Source organism: Carassius auratus, unplaced genomic scaffold (genome assembly GCF_003368295.1).
Source record: "Carassius auratus strain Wakin unplaced genomic scaffold, ASM336829v1 scaf_tig00033490, whole genome shotgun sequence".
NCBI classification, from domain to species: Eukaryota; Metazoa; Chordata; class Actinopteri; order Cypriniformes; family Cyprinidae; genus Carassius; species Carassius auratus.
Window position 1 is genome coordinate 748 of NW_020526082.1, and position 6,517 is coordinate 7,264.

The 6,517-nt window shown below is 29.9% G+C and overlaps 1 pseudogene; it reads right to left on the reverse strand.

Annotated features, from left to right (window-relative positions):
- Positions 1–302: 302 nt before the first annotated feature.
- Positions 303–6,210, reverse strand: LOC113081233 (H-2 class I histocompatibility antigen, Q9 alpha chain-like; annotated as a pseudogene).
- Between the last annotated feature and the right edge of the window lie 307 nt (positions 6,211–6,517).

Below are 6,517 nucleotides of genomic sequence, written 5' to 3' on the forward strand. Positions count from 1 at the left end.
GAATATACAACAACATGTTACAATATGTTATGAATATATCTTAAATATCAAAATGTGATTAGAACAATCTCTTGACATTCTGCATGTTTTTACATCATGTTTCAGTTTTTAAGCGAGTGAACACAGACGGAGAATTAAAACAGAGAGAGGAAAGGAGGAACAGTCACACATAACCAGACTGTTTGTTGTATACAGCTTATTTCCTGATATAAGACTGTTATGATGAATGCTCATTCAGTGATGATCAAAACTACTGATATTCCTACCTTTTCTCTCCAGAGTGTCCTTCCCATATCTCTCACATACTTCTGCAGCCACTCGATGCATATGTTCTCCAGATATGCTTTCCTTTGTTCTAAGAAAGCTCTATCAGCCTCCCATTTGTGTTGGTAATGACAGCTTGAGGCTTAGCAGCGGTCCAGGTGAGGGTGTCCTTATCCAGACTGATGAAGTCCTCTCCATCATAACCAAACTGCATGTATCCTCGTTTGGTGCCATCATCAGTATCCAGCTCACAGCCGTACATCCACTGGACTGTGTGAACACCTGAGAGGAAAGAAACAACAGATTATTATATCATTCACCATTCTTCATTTCTCCTAATATAACCTTAAGATTCATGATTAAACAGAATATATTCTAATCTTTTTTTCTACACAAAACAAACATCCACATCAAGATGAGAGCAATCATTATTAACTTGTTTTGTACTAAAATATTCCAGCATTCAGGAGAAGTGATTAGATGAATATGAACACATATAAACATGAAAGCTGTGTCTGTGTGAATATATCCTGAGTTCACAGCTTTAAAATATCTGACAGCTTAAAGTTATTCAGTAAACTCAACATGAGCTGTTCTTTCATAAACTCTTGACAAACAGTGTTCAGTGTTACTGATTAAACACATGACCACGAGACACATGTGTGAGAGAACATCATTACAGACGTTACACTGATCTAAGATTTCTCTGAATGTGTGCTGTTCACACTGAGAAATCAACATCTGATGTCTGATATCTTTACAGCAGCACATTCCAGGACAATGATGGTGTTATTCGTTTCATTATGATTATTTGTGTTGATCTGTAAATAACTGCAGTCAGCAGTGAAGAGCAGAGCTGCTTTACTAACAGAAGATCACAATCCTCCTGAACAACCACAGAACCAGCTCATTTATTATAAAAGAAGAACGAGATTAAAAAGATTAAGTATTCTTTTCTTCTTCAATAAAATCACTAATATATTTTAGTTGATAATATTTTTTATGTTGTGTTTTGAGAGAATTTCATGGTATTAATGAATATTTATGCAATAAAAACGATCCATTTCCCCATCCAAAATAATAATAAAACATTATCTCTGCAAAAGAAGACCTAGATTAAAAAGATATTAAAAGACAAACTTTATGTTTCTTGAGAATCAGTTTAGAAAGTTTGAAGTAGTTTTAAATTTAAATCGCTTGTAAAAAGCTTGAAGTTTGAACACAACAAATGTAACTTTCCTTTATTTTCAGTAAAACCAATGTAATACATTTTTGTTTGATAATGTTTTTTCTTTAGAATTTTGTATTTTGAGAGAATTTAATGGGACTAATGAATATTTATGCTGTAATAATTATACATTTTACCATTGAAAATAATAATAAATTCTAATATTTTCATCTCATCTGAAGCATCTCTGTTCACACATTTCACTTCCTCTCCTTTGTTTCTTACAAAAGAAGAACGAGATTAAAAGATATTAAGACTAACTTTATGTTTCTTGAGAATCAGTTTAAAAAGCCTGAAGTCTGAAGTAGTTTTAAATTTGATTCGCTTTTTAAAAGCTTGACGTTTAAACACCTTTTTTTTCAGTAAAATCAGTGTAATACATTTTTTATTTTATTTTGTATTTTAAGAGAATTTCTTGGTACTGATTAATATTTAAGCAAGAATAATGATAACTTTTTTCCCATGAAAATAACACATTTTTTTCCCTAATATTGTCATCTCATCTGAAGCATCTCTGATCACACATTTTTATGTTAAGTAAAATAAGTGCAATATATATTTGTTTGATAATATTTTTTCTTTGAATTTTGTATTTTTAGAGAATATCAAGGTAATAATTAATATTTACGCAATAATAACGATACATTTTTCCACATCCAAAATAATTATAATAATAAAAATTCTAATATTTTAATCTCATTTGAAGCAACTGTTCACACACATTTAACTTCTTATGTGTTTCTGAAGCAGTTCATTTCTCACAAAAGAACGAGATTAAACAGATATTAAAAGACAAACTTTATGTTTCTTGAGAATCAGTTTAAAAAAAGTTTGAAATAGTTTTAAATTTGAATCGCTTTTAAAAGCTTGAAGTTTGAACACCTGAAAAATCAATTATTTTTTTATTTTCAGTAATATCAATGTAATAATTTTTGTTTGATAATATTTTGTCTTTTTTATTTTGTATTTTGAGAGAATTTCATGGTACTAAATATTTTACACAAGAATTTATCACTTTTTTACACCGAAAATTCTTTTTTTTCTCTTCTAATATTTTAATTTCATCTGAAGCATCTCTACTCACACATTTCTATAAGTACAATGTAATATGCTTTTGTTCAATAATATTTTGTATTTAAAATGTGTAATTTTTAGAGAATTTGACTGTAATAATTAATATTTACACAATAATTATGATACATTTTTCCCCATGGAAAATATTTAATATAATATAAGCAGAAGCAGTTCATTTCTCACAAAAGAAGAACGAGATAAAAAAATATATTATCAAGACAAACTTTGTGTTTCTTGAGAATCAGTTTAAAAAGTGTGAAGTTTAAAGTCGTTTTAAATTTGAATTGCTATTAAAAGCCTGAAGTTTGAACACCTGAAATGTAACTTTGCCTTATTTCAGTAAAATAAATGTAATATATTTCTGTTCAATAATATTTCGTATTTTTTATTTTCTGTTTTGAGATAATTTTATGGTACTAATGAATATTTATGCAATAATAATTATCAATGTATTTCCCATTGAAAATGTAATTTTTTTTTTCGTGTGAAGTTTAAAGCAGTTTTAAATTTGAATCGCTTTTAAAAGCTTGAAGTTTGAACACCTGAAATTTAACTTTGTTTATTTTCAGTAAAATCATATATATATCATTGTTCAAAAATATTTTTTCTTTTTTAATCTTGTATTTTGATCTTGTATATAACTCCCTTACTTTACAAATAAAAAAGACAAAAGTAAAAATTTGTCCTTGTTTCTGTGTTAATAATAATAATAAATATTTATTTAATAAACACATCTTTAATACTGATAAAATAAAATAAAAAATAAAAGTTATTGTAATGGTCGCTGTACTCCTAACATTATATCATTAGTGTGTAATGTATATGAAAGTAAATGTAAAATAATCAAAATCTCTGGAAGTTTGTGCAGGTCACTGTGTGAAGAGATATTTCACTGTAAATTAAAACGAATGTCTTTATCTGTGTGTGAGGAGGTTTGTTACTAGTTTTACCTGTCGTCTGGTTGAAGCGGCCCTTTAGGACCTGGATGTTGTTTTTGAGCTCTGAAGGTGGCTAATACTGATCTGAGTCTCTCTGTCCCAATAATCTGCTCCTACATTCTGTCTGATCCACTCTGTCTTCGGCACAGTTCTCTTTGTGTTGCTGTCAAAATACATAAACGGCCTTCATCTACCAGACGACCGCTGTGAACTCTGGGAAGTCATTGACTCCAGACACACCAGTGTAGACGTATCTCAGAGAGTGTTTTCCTGAAGAGAGACACAAACACAGAGACGTTCAGTCATCTTCACATAAAACTGTCACACTTCACACTTCGAGCTAAAGCTACAACAACACTGCAGATCACAATTAGGGTATATTAAAATAATTTATACCATAAGAGGTAAAAACAGTAAGCTATATTAAATATTTCAATTAACTAACAAAAAAATAAAAATAAAAATGACACTGATGTAGAAAAGGACTGTGGCTTTAGTTGTTTATTGTCCGTGTTTATTATGTTCATTTTCCAGATCTTCATAATTTGCCACAAATGTTACACACAACAGTGATCTGTATTTAACAGGAATGTGTTATTGTTATTATCATATTATTTATTAGTGCAACAGATTCAGTCATGTGAAAGAAATAAAATGTAATACGTCAGATAATCACAGATTAGTGTGAAATAAGACGTAATAAAATTGTGTTTATCCTGCTGTTCATTCAGCTTTAATCACAAACACACACACTTTCTGTCACACACACACTCAGGATCACAGATCAGTGATTGATTATTGATCTGTAGATTATTATCTGTCTGTCGTCTGATGATTGTCTTCTTCATCTCTTCCAGTCCTAGCTTTACGAGTCTGAACAAGGACTGAACACTTGTTTAACACACACTTCTCATCTTTATTATCATCTCGTGGTAAATCTCTCGTTGTATTTAATAAAAGCATCTGCCAAATATCAATGTAGATATGACAAGAAGCCATTTAATTTTATTCATTCTCAGGATATGAATTTGTAATATCAACAATTACATTTGTACTAGTTAAAATGTTTATAATTGATATCAGGAACTGGATTTCTACTAATAACAATGGCTATTTTTGATATCAGGATTATATTTCTACTGTAACAATGTTAATCCTTGAGATCAACAATGAGGTCATCACTCGCAGAAACTGAATTCTTGATATCAAGCAATTACATTTCTACTAGTAAAAATATTATTCTCGACATCAAGATTTTATATCCAGGGAATGGCAATCTGCAAGCTATTTTGACTTTTATTAATATTAATTCTAAGGATATGAATTATTGAAATCAAGAAATCATTGTCACTAGTTGAAATGTTAATTCTTAATATCTGTAATTATATTTTAACATGTTACATTTGTTATTTCTGATATCTTAAAATGTATTTCTGATATCAACAATTAGGAGAGTAATTTCTGATATCTAAAATGACTTTTGTTACTAGTAAAAATCACATTCATGAAATCAGAAATTAACAGACACTAGTGACAATGTAATTAATGATATCAAGAACAGACATCTGTACTAGTAATCATGTGTTAACTGATATCAAAAATAAAGGTTTTTACTAGTAAGAATTGTATTTCTGATATTTGAAATAGTAAAAAATCAATTATTTGATATCAACAATTAAATTTGATTGGCAGCCCTAGGTGACATTTAATAAATGACAATCGAAAAACAGATATCAAGAATTATATTTTTACTAGTTGACATTAAATTCCTGATATCAATAAATATAATTTTAACTAGTGAAAACTGAATTGTTGATATCAAGAATTCATATCTTATGAAGAAATAAAAGTCAAAACGGCTTGCCGTAATGTCAATGTCAATGTTTCGTGTTATTACCATATGGTACCATTATCATCTAGTGGCCAAAACAAAACACTGCAGTCAAAATCCCAAAACACTGAGCCAAAGAGTTTTTGTTTCCTTTTCTTCCCCGTTCTATGGGTCTTATGAAAAAAAAATATATATATTTTGATTTGTATTCTGCAGCTGATGGGGCCTAGTAAAACACATAGTAAGAAAATAAGAAAGCTATGAGGTTTATTAGCAGGTTTATCCGAGCAGCGCGTCATCAGTCTCGGGCAGAACAACACTTCTCAGGTCAGAAACGAAACTGATCTGATACAGAGAACTAACGCTCTAGAATAACTTTCAAACTCAGACCAATAAAAATATTTGTTAGTTACAATAACAATAATAGGCTATTTAAGCTATCTATTTATTTATTTATTACACGCACATGTTTTTCTGAGCAAATAATAATGTAATCAAAATATAACATGAAAAGGATACGTTTAAAGGATGATCTTTAGAATATTAAAACATAACAAATACAGGCCTATGAAACACGTTAAAATACACGTCTCTGAAAAAGTGTTAGTGACACGAATCTTTGACTCAAATGGGCTGTGTAGGCCCGATTCAGTGTAAGAGAACAACGCTTAAAAATCAGTCATAAAACAAATGGTAAATTAAAATAATCACTCACCAGCAGAGACCAGATGAGCTCCGAAGAGCAGTAGCAGTATCATTGCATTAGCCTGAGAAACAATTCCTTTCAGAAAAACCTTCTAGAAAAAGTAGTTAAAATAAGTGATCCAGACACTTCGGCTGTCGATGTTGAACTGGTGAAATGTTTCTGCGTAAACAACTGAAAATTCTAGCCAATAGCTTTTCTTGATAAGTCTGACGTCAGGAGTCACTATGAGTTTTTTCCTTCACTGGGTTGATAGTGAAAGTAAAAGACAAAACAGTAAATAAATGAACATGAAATCATGTGAGACATATGCCTGTCTTAGAAAATTGAATTTTTGTTTTCAACTAGCGCTGAAGGAATTCACTGAAATGCTTGTCTACAAACATTCTGCAAATAAAAAAACTATGTGATTTACTGTATGGTTGTATTAATAATTTAAATAATATAAATCTTACACTGCAGTTGTTGACAAATGTTTG